This window comes from Pan troglodytes, chromosome 16 (genome assembly GCF_028858775.2).
Source record: "Pan troglodytes isolate AG18354 chromosome 16, NHGRI_mPanTro3-v2.0_pri, whole genome shotgun sequence".
NCBI lineage: Eukaryota > Metazoa > Chordata > Mammalia > Primates > Hominidae > Pan > Pan troglodytes.
Genome location: NC_072414.2, coordinates 33,078,776 through 33,089,657, shown reverse-complemented (window position 1 = coordinate 33,089,657; position 10,882 = coordinate 33,078,776). Strand labels below are relative to the sequence as shown.

General features: G+C 48.3%; 1 protein-coding gene across 4 annotated transcripts in view; it reads left to right on the top strand.

The window, feature by feature from the left end:
• Positions 1 to 2,912: 2,912 nt before the first annotated feature.
• The window catches only part of INO80 (INO80 complex ATPase subunit), a 137,070-nt gene continuing 129,100 nt past the window's right edge, over positions 2,913 to 10,882 (top strand). For 2 of the 4 annotated variants that reach the window (XM_016927958.4, XM_054667384.2), the window contains exon 1: positions 2,969 to 3,220. The gene's annotated coding sequence lies outside the window, so the exon portion shown is untranslated. Of the gene's footprint in view, positions 3,221 to 10,882 lie in introns of all 4 variants that reach the window. The other 2 variants (XM_510320.6, XM_016927956.4) reach the window with 2 other exon arrangements.

Genomic DNA, 10,882 nt, shown 5'->3' with positions numbered 1-10,882 from the left:
TGGAAACTTTGCCATTTCTGCCTCAATCCTGCTACATAATTCCCATTCCTTCCCTTCTTTCATTCTCCTCATGTAAGAAATCAATCACATTAGTTCCTGGTTAAAACTTTTTAAAAAAATTTTGTTTGAGATGGAGTCTCGCTCTGTCGCCCAGGCTGGAGTTCAGTGGCGTGATCTCGGCTCACTGCAAGCTCTGCCTCCCAGGTTCACGCCATTCTCCTGCCTCAGCCTCCTGAGTAGCTGGGACTACAGGCGCCTGCCACCATGCCCGGCTAATTTTTTTGTATTTTTTTTTAGTAGAGACGGGGTTTCACCGCGATAGACAGGATGGTCTCGATCTCCTGACCTCGTGATCTGCCAGCCTCGGCCTCCCAAAGTGCTGGGATTACAGGCGTGTGTGACAAAATGGTGTAGCATTTGCATATCACCTACACATCCTCCCATATACTTTAAATCATCTCTAGATTACTTATAATACCCAATACAATGCAAATGTTATGCAAATAATTATAGTGTATTTTGAAATGAGTTATTTATTTTTTGAACATTTGGTAGAAATGGGGTCTTCTTTTGTTGCCCAAGCCAATCTGTAACTCCTGGCTTCAAGTGACACTTTGGCTCAGCCTCTCAAAGTGCTGGGGATTACAGGTGTATGCCACTGAGCCCAGCCTATTTTTTGAGTATTTTTGATTTGCTGTTGGTTGAATCCATGGATATTGAACCCGCAGATATAAGGGCCAATTATATATCATACTTTTGCCTTTAAGCATTTTTTTTTTAAAGACAGTCTTACTCTGTTGCCCAGGCTGGAGTGCAATGGCTAGATCTCCGCTCACTGCAACCTCCGCCTCCGGGGTTCAAGCGATTCCCCTGCCTCAGCCTCCTGAGTAGCTGGGGGGATTACAGGCGCGCGCCATCATGCCCAGCTAATTTTTGTATTTTTAGTAGAGACAGGGTTTCAAGGTTGGTCAGGCTGGTCTCAAACTCCTGACCTCGTGATCTGCCTGCCTAGGCCTCCCAAAGTACTGGGATTACAGGCGTGAGCCACCGTGCCTGGCCATGCATTCAAGCAAATTTAACTCTTGTTTTTTTTTCTTGAGGCAGAGTCTCGCTCTGTCCCAGGGTGTACAGTGGCTCAGTCTCGGCTCACTGCAACCCCTGCCTCCCAGGTTCAAGAGATTCTCCTGCCTCAGACTCCCGAGTAGCTGGGATTACAGGTGCCCGCCACCACGCCCGGCTAATCTTTTTTTTTTTTCTTCAGTAGAGACGAGGTTTCACCATGTTGGCCAGGCTGGTCTCAAACTCCCGACCTCAAGTGATCCATCCGCCTCAGCCTCCCAAAGTGCCGGGATTACACGCGTGAGCTACCGCGCCTGGCTTGGAAATGTAACTTTTTCTTTTTGAGATGGATTTTTTTTTTTCTTTTTGATACGGAATTTCGCTCTTGCTGCCCAGGCTGGAGTGCAATGGTGCGATCTCGGCTCACTGTAACCTCCGCCTCCCAGGTTCAAGCGATTCTCCTGCCTCAGGCTCCCAAGTAGCTGGACTACAGGCACCCGCCACCACGCCCGGCTAATTTTTGTATTTTTAGTAGAGATGGGGTTTCACCATATTGGTCAGGCTGGTCTCAAACTCCTGACCTCAGGTGATTCGCCCACCTGACCTCCCAAAGTGCTGGGATTACAGGCGTGTGGCACTGCACGCTGCCACAAATTTAACTTTTTAAAGGTCAGTTAACTCAGCACAAGAAGGCTACTTGATGACCTTAATAAAGTACTTTTTAGTTAAATGCTAAGGGCCAGGTTAAAATGGATTAAAGAATGAGACCCAAAGGAACTGAATTAACAGCATATTTAACTTTCAGTAAGTTCTAATTCTTATCTACACCTAGGCCTTACCCTAGGCAATTCTCACCACACATCCTGGTAGTTGGGTCGATTACATTTATTATGTTGTCTTTTTTGTAGAGACGGGGTCTCGCTATGTTGACCAGTCTGATGGACTGCTCTGAGACGTTTGGCCTGAGGTGATCCTTCCAGGCAGGAGGATCACTTCAGGCCAGGAGACTGGGAACCAGCCCAGTAGACTGGGCAACATAGCGAGACCCCAAGTTTAGTAAATGTGGGTGGCGGTGGACTCAAATTGTAGAATTGGCACAGGTAAAAGCAATTATTCGCTTTTCAGAGGCACACTGTGTGGATGTGAGAACAGGCTGGCATTTCCGATAACAGGTCTGCGTGTTCCCAAGTCCTTGTATCCCACAACCTTCACATAGACATCTTATCTAACTATGCTGTCCTACCTAACCTATAGCGTTCTTGCTCCCAGAGTCTAAATGGGAGCCCCAAACTAATAACTGTATAGTAGTCGAACTACACACCAGGCACTTCCCCGACAATCTACAACCCCATCCAAAGGGGTCAGAAACTAGTAACAAAATACCAGCTGCGAGCCTCTCCTTCCCCTAAAGAGATCTTATCAACTTGGCTGCACCTTCCCACTTCTAGCCTGCGGGAACAAATATCCCAGGATCCCGGGCGGTTTCGATTGACGTTACTTCCGGGAAAAGTAACCTTGCATCGGCGGTTGCGGGCCTGGAAAGCTCTCGCGACATTTTCTCCTGCGAGATCTGCTTGCTCACTGTAGCGATGACATCCTCCTCCTCCTCCCCGCCGCCTTTCGGCAATCTTCGCCAGTCCCAGTCCCGACCAATCTGTACTCAGATGGCATGGATCAGGGTCTCCCCTCGAACCCCGGTTCGCACGGGGCGTCAGGTGGCAGCGGCGGGGTGCGAGCTGCGCGAGGCCGACGGCAGCGGCACTACGGGTGGCCACGGGCAGGGGATGAGCAGTGAGTGTGGGCGGGGTGGGGGTAAGCCACCCGTGTAGCGGCTCGATTGTTCTGGCCTGGCTATGGCGCCTCTCCTCCCCCCCGCCATGGCTCCCCGTGTCCCTGCTCCGCTCCTCTCAGTGAGTGAAAGTGGCCGCCGCCGCCGCCGGCCCAGCGCCCGCAGCCGCCTCAGCGCCGCCGCCATCTTGGGGTCCCAGGAGCCGCGGAGGGAGCGAGCTAGGAGCGTCCACGCCCAACGCAGTCACCGTCCCACGGCCTCAGAGAGCGAACCGCGGCTCCACCGTCGGCGGGGCGACCCCCCCCTCCGGACCCCGCCCGCACCCCGCCCCCCCTCCGCCGCCGTCGCGGCGGCGGGGCCAGGCGGCCCGAGGTGAGGCAACTAGACGTGGGCGGGCGAACGGAGTGGGGGTTGTGTAGGTCTTGTTGCGCCCCTCTCTGCGGGCGACAACTGGGCCGCGTCTTAAAGGGGCCGTCGCCCCCGGCCCTTGGATTTGTTGGGGTTAGTATGGAGGATGGGTGTGGACACTCCCCGCAGGGTTGGGACCTCAGGGACTAGGGCCTTGTCCTTCCCGTTTCATATCTCTGGAGACCCGGGGTCATGCGGTGACCTCAGCCACCTGAGGAAGCCCGTGGGGCGCCCACACGTGGGGAGTGTGTTAGATCAGGTGCACGTGGGACCCGGTGGGGCGGTGTCGGGCTAACACGTGTGTAGGTTTGGGGGTGGGCAGGGGCAGGGCGGAGGCTGGAAGGCCTTGAGTGGGAACCCCGTGAAGGTTGTATATCTGTCATTTTAAACAAATGAGATCTAAGGGCTTGTTAGTGTGTCATTTTGTAAGGGGCAAGTTGAGATACGGTTGAATGGTGCACGCTGCTGGCTGGTGTTGGGTGGGGGCAGGCTGACACCTGCATAGACTTGGGAGTGTCTAGATGACACCTCTTCTGGTTTTTTAGGTTTTTACATAGCGACTAGGAAAGTGTCATCCTATTTTGACATTCCTTCTTGAGCTCGCTAATGAAAAGTACTACTTCCGTAATCTCCGAGGCTAGAAGCCCCCTACAGTTTAGGAATGACAGCCTAGGAAGCCACTTACTATTCTAGTTAACAGCCAACTGTGCCTGGAATTCTTTGATTCACACACTGTCTCTAGTTTGATGTACTTGTTAGAAATGGGGGAAGGAATTTGGAGGTTGACCTGGCTAACGTCACAGGTTACTTTTCCAGTCAGTGACTTTCATTATTTCCTCCACAACAAAATTATTGTGGCTTTTCAGTGGCAACTTAAATTAAATAGTAGCTTTATTGAAATATGATTCAAATACCAAAAAATTCCGCTTTTTAAAGCGTATAATTAAGTAATTTTCTAAAACTATATTTATTAAATTCTGTAGCCATCAACCACTATTTAATTCATCACCCTAAAAGAGAATCTCTAGAAGCCATTTAGCAGTCACTCCCCATTCCCCCTCCCTCCAGCCTCAGGTAACTATTAATATATTTTTTGCCTAAATTTACCTAAAAAAAGAAACATATGTATCTTTCTTTGCCTAGTTTGTTTCACTTAACATGGTGTTTTCAAGGTTCATCCGTGTTGTAGCACGTATCAGTACTTAATTCCTTTTTTTTTTTTTTTTTTTTTGAGACTGAGTCTCGCTCTGTCGTCCAGGCTGGAGTGCAGTGGCGGGGTCCCGACTCACTGCGACCTCCGCCTCCCAGGTTCAAGCACTTCTCGTGCCTCAGCCTCCCGAGTAGCTGGGATTACAGGCGGCTGCCACCACACCCGGCTAATTTTTGTATTTTTAGTAGAAACGGGGTTTCACCATGTTGGCTAGGCCGGTCTCGAACTCCTGACCTCAAGTGATCCGCCTGCCTTGGCCTCCCACAGTGCTGGGATTATAGGCATGAGCCACCGCACATGGCCTCATTTGCTTTTAATGCCAAATAATATTCTGTTCTAGTTGCATTTTATGTTTGAAATTTCCAAGCTCCTCCTCCTATAAAACAATTTGAGATCATTATGTGTGGTAAAAGTTGCATACCTTCTAGACTTTAAAATGAATGTGTTTTTTTTTGTTTTGTTTTTTGAGACAGAGTCTGGCTCTGTCGCCCAGGCTGGAGTATAGTGGCGTGATCTTGGCTAACTGCAGCCTCCGCCTCCCGGGTTCAAGCAATTCTCCTGCCTCAGCCTCCTGAGTAGCTGGTATTACAGGCGCCCGCCACCACGCCCAGCTAATTTTTGTATTTTTAGTAGAGACGGGGTTTCACCATGTTGGTCAGGCTGGTCTCGAGCCCCTGACCTCGTGATCCACCCACCTTGGCCTCCCAAAGTGCTGAGATTACAGGCGTGAGCCACCGTGCCCGGCTGAATTTTGTTTTTAAGGGATTGAATTCCATCATTTTAGCTTACTGTGTTCTTTTCCTCTACGTTTTATTTCAGTAGAAACCAAATCAATTTTTGAAAGTCTGTAAATTGTGATAGGAAATAATTGTAGTGAGCACAAATGTGATTAGAAAAGTTTATGACTAATAAAAACATTTTGAGTACATCAAGGTGGAAATGTGATTAAGCCAAAGCAACAAATCGAGAGCTATTCTGCTGGGCATGGTGTCTCAAGCCTGTAGTCCCAGTTACTCAGGAGGCAAGAGGATCACTTGAGTCCCTAGTGAGCTATGATTGTGCCAGCGCACTCAAGCCTGGGTGGAGAGCGAGACCCTGTCTCTAAAAACAAAACAAAACTAATTATAAGCTGTGGTGTTAGAGGTTCACTTAATGAAAGTTTGTTGGCCGGGTGCGGTGGCTCATGCCTGTAATCCCTGCACTTTGGGAGACTGAGGCAGGTGGATCACCTGAGGTCAGGAGTTCGAAACCAGCCTGGCCAACATGGTGAAACTCTGACTCTACCAAAAATACAAAAAATTAGCTGGGCATGGTGGCGCGCACCTGTAATCCCAGCTACTCAGGAGGCTGAGGCAGGAGAATCTCTTGAACCCGGGAGGCGGAGGTTGCAGTGAGCCGAGATTGAGCCACTGCACTCCAGTGGAGTGCAATGAGAGCAAAACTCTGTCTCAAAAAAACAAAACAAAACTGGCTAGGGGATTTTATATGCCAACATACAAATTCACATTAAATAGGTTAGGCTTGGTGGCTCACACCTGTAATCCCAGCACTTTGGGAGGCTGAGGCAGGCGGATCGTTTGAGCTCAGGAGTTTGAAATCAGCATGGGCAACATGGCAAAACCCTGTCTCTACAGAAAATACAAAAATTAGCTAAGCATGGTGATGTGCACCTGTAGTCCCAGCTACTTGGGATGCTGAGGTGAGAGGATGGCTTGAGCCCAGGAGGCAGAGATTGCAGTGAGCCGAGATCGAGCCACTGCACTCCAGCCTGGGCAACACAGCCCGAGCTGGCTCAACAACAACAACAACAAAATACACATGAAATATAAACGCTAGGATGCAGTGGATTTTAGAGTGGACAAAGTGGGTTGGGGTTAATAGGAGACTAAGTTTTTGTAGGAAAACAGTTGAAAAGTTTTTTTTTTTTTTTTTTTTTGAGATGGAGTCTTGCCCTGTCGCCAGGCTGGAATGCAGTGGCACGATCTAGGCTCACTGCACCCTCTGCCTCCTGGGTTCAAGAAATTCTCCTGCTTCATTCTCCCAAGTAGCTGGGACTACAGGCGCATGCCAACACGCCTGGCTAATTTTTGTATTTTTAGTAGAGATGGGGTTTCACCATGTTTGGCCAGGATGGTCTTGATCTCTTGACCTTGTGATCTGCCTGCCTTGGCATCCCAAAGTGCTGGGATTACAGGCGTGAGCCACTGTGTCCAGCTAACAGTTGAAAAGTTTTAAAGTTGGATCTAAAGTATCAAAATCTTGATATGATAGGCTATAGCATATAGAGAATGAGAAGGGCATAGGCACTAATATCAGACAACTCTTGTGAGTCAGTCAGTATGGTAGATAGTTTATATATTATTTTAATTTTCATGAAACTTCTTGGTAGTAATTCTCATTTTACAGATGAGAAAATTGAAACCAAGTTAAATCACATAGCCAGTAAATGACAGAACCACTATTCTATTTTTGTTATAGTCCTTCTGCCTTCCCCAAAAATATTTTGAAGAGTATTTTCGGCCAGGCGTAGTGGTTTCCACCTGTAATCCCAGCACTTTGGGAGGCAGAGGAGGGAGGATCACATGAGCTTGAGGAGCTTGAGACCAGCCTGGTCAATATAGGGAGACCTCATCTCTACAGAAAATAAAATTTTTGGACTAGGGTGGCGTGTGCCTATAGTTCAGCTACTTGGAAAGCTGAGATGGGAGGTTTGGTTGAGCCTGGGAGGTTGAGGCTACAGTGAACCCTGATTGTGCCACTGCACTCCAGCCTGGGCAACAGAGCTATTCCCTCCAGAGCAAGGTTCTTAACATTTTTTAATGTATCTTGGACGGCTTTGTAGTCTGAAGACACCTATTCTGTTGGGCAAGAGGTTTTTTTTTCCCTCCTCCCCGCAAAAACTTTTTTTTTTTTTTTTTCTTGAGACAGAGTTTTGCTCTTGTAGCCCAGGCTGGAGTACAGTGGCGCGATCTCAGCTCACTGCAACCTCCGCCTCCCGGGTTCAAGTGATTCTCCTGCCTCAGCCTCCCGAGTAGCTAGGATTACAGTCGTGCGCCACCACGCCCGGCTAATTTTTGTATTTTTGGTAGAGACAGGATTTCACCATGTTAGCTAGGCTGGTTTCAAACTCCTGACCTCGTGATCCGCCCACCTTAGCCTCCCAAAGTGCTGGGATTACAGGTGTGAGCCACTGTGTGTGGCCTGTTTTTGAAACTTCTCAGTGAATAAGATGGTTAAGGCTTAAGAACAGACCAGACCATTAAAAAAAAAAATTCTTTTTTTTGAGACGGAGTCTCGCTCTCTCGCCAGGCTGGAGTGCAGTGGCGCCATCTTGGCTCACTGCAACCTCTGCCTCCCGGGTTCAAGCAATTCTCCTGCCTCAGCCTCCTGAGTAACCAGGACTATAGGCATGTGCCACCACACCCAGCTAATTTTTGTATCTTTAGTAGAGATGGGGTTTCACCATGTTGACCAGGCTGATCTGGAACTCCTGACCTCAGGTGATTTGCCTGCCTCTACCTCCCAAAGTGCTAGGATTATAGGCGTGAACCACCACGGCTGGCCTATTTTATTTTTTAAGCGTTAACTATTCTTTATTTGATATTACACATAAACCACACCCTAAAGTGCTTTTCAGTAAGTAAAAGGAACCATTTTAGTTACAAGGAATTCTAATTAGCTTGGCATAGTTAAGGCCAAAAATGTAGACATTGCTGCCTTATCTTCAGCCCTTGCCTTTAAGAGGCAAATAAACACAAAACACAGGTGAATTGTGCTTGGTTCTGAGACAATGAAGGAATTTTGCTAGTATTTAAATATGCTCACATAACCAGTTATATAAATCTAAATATAAAATCAATCTCCAGTAGATTTTAAGATGGCATTCACCATCTTGATGAAAAGTTGAACATTACTAATGAAGTTCAATCATGTTTTTAGAAGGGGAAAACAGTGATATCATTTACTTAATTGGAATTACTGTTAAAAAAAAAACCAAGACCTTCATGGTAGCTCACACCTGTAATCTCAGCACTTTGGGAGACCAAGGCAGGCAAATCACTTGAGTCTAGGAGTTTGAGACCAGCCTGGGCAATATGCCAAAACCCCATCTCTACAAAAAATTAGCCGGGCGTGGTGGTGCATGCCTGTAGTCCCAGCTACTCTGGAGGCCGAAATGGGAGGATCACCTGAGCTCAGCAGGTCAAGGCTATAGTGCGCTGTGATCCTGCCACTGCACTCCAGCCTGGGTGACAAGCGAGACCCTGTCTAAAAAATAAAAGAGGCCGGGTGCTGTGGCTTCTTAAATCTGTAATCCCAGCACTTTGGGAGGCTGAGGCGGGTGGATCATGACGTCAAGAGATTGAGACCATCCTGACCAACATGGTGAAACCCCGTCTCTACTAAAAACACAAAAATTGGGTGAGTGTGCTGGCACGCGCCTGTAGTCCCAGCTACTTGGGAGGCTGAGGCAGTAGAATCGCTTGAACCCTGGAGGTGGAGGTTGCAGTGAGCCGAGATCATGCCACTGCACTCCAGCCTGGCGACAGAGGGGACCTCCATCTCAAAATAAAAATAAAATCCAGAAAGCCAAATATATTCATTTAACCACAGCCAGTTTTCTTTTTTTTTTTTTTTTTGAGACGGAGTTTTGCTTGTTGCCCAGGTTGGTGTGCAGTAGCACGATCTCAGCTCACTGCAACCTCTGCCTCCCGGGCTCAAGCAATTCTCCTGCCTCAGCCTCCCCAGCAGCTGGGATTACAGCCACCCACCACCACGCCTGGACAGTTTTTTTTTTTTTTGAGGTGGAGTCTTGCTCTGTCGTCCAGGCTGGAGTGCAGTGGTACTATCTCGGTTCACTGCAACCTCCATCTCCCAGGTTCAAGTGATTCTCCTGCCTCAGCCTCCTGAGTAGCTAGGACTACAGGTGTGTGCCACCATGCCTGGCTAATTTTCATATTTTTAGTAGAGATGGGGTTTCACCATGTTGACCAGGCTGGTCTCAAACTCCTGACCTCAGGTGATCCATCTGCCTCGGCCTCCCAAAGTGCTGGGATTACAGGTGTGAGCCACCGCACCTGGCATAATTTTTGTATTTTTAGTAAGACAGGGTTTCACCATGTTAGCCAGGCTGATCTCGAACTCCTGACCTCAGGTGATCCACCCGCCTCAGCCTCCCAGCCTCCCAAAGTGCTGAGGTTACAGCCATGAGCCACTGTGCCTGGCCAGACATTTCTATTTTGTAATAAATACGGCAGTGGCCAATTACTCATTAGTACTTTTTTTGAAGTGCCTTACTCTGTCACCCAGGCTGTAGTGCAGTGGGGCAATCTCAGCTCAGTGCAACCTCCGCCTCCCGGGTTCAGGCAGTTCTGCCTCAGCCTCCCCAGTAGCTGGAATTACAGGTGCCCGCCACCATGCCTGGCTAATTTTTGTATTTTTAGTAGAGGTGGGGTTTCACCATGTTGGCCAGGCTGGTCTCGAGCTCTTGACCTCAAGTGATCCGCCTGCCTCAGCCTCCCAAAGTGCTGGGATTACAGGCATGAGCCACTGTGCCTAGCCATTAGTAGCTTTTTTGAGGTAAGCTATCAAATCTGCCCTTTCTACCTTATTAATGCTGGCAAAGATCATTTTTGTTCCAGGAATAGACTTCTTGGGATTCTCCAAATACTGTATTAGTGTATCCTCTCCCCAGGCAAGGCTTTTTTTCTTATTGGCATCTGTGTAAGTGAATCCAACAGCCTGACCCGTCTTCTTTCCAAAGAGACCGTGGAGATTTGGCCCAGTCTTTTGCTGGCCTCCCTTTTCCATGGTGTGGCACTGGGCGTGCTTCTGAGCACACATATTCTTGTTTTTCAACATCACCCTTATTTAATTATCTGTTTTGTACAAAGGTTCTGGTTCTGAGGATGGACGTCCTGCTCTATCAGTGTCTACTTTATAGTGTTGTTAGATATAAATGAGGCAATCCATGTGACGTACTTAGTACCATTCCTGATACATAATGTTTAATAAATGCTATATATGATTAGTCGAATTGAACCCCCATTTTACAGTGGAACTAGTGAGACCCAGAGTGGGTAACTGCCTGTCCTAGTCTATTTGTGGCTTTTCTTTTTTTTCTTTTTTTTTTTTTTTTTTTGAGACGGAGTCTCGCTGTGTCCCCCAGGCTGGGTAATGCAGTGGCGAGATCTCGGCTCACTGCAAGCTCCGCCTCCCGAGTTCACGCCATTCTCCTGTCTCAGCCTCCCAAGTATCTGGGACTACAGGTGCCCACCACCACGCCCGGCTAATTTTTTGTATTTTTTAGTAGAGACAGGGTTTCACTGTGTTAGACAGAATGGTCTAGATCTCCTGACCTTGTGATCCACCTGCCTCGGCCTCCCAAAGTGCTGGGATTACAGGTGTGAGCCACCACG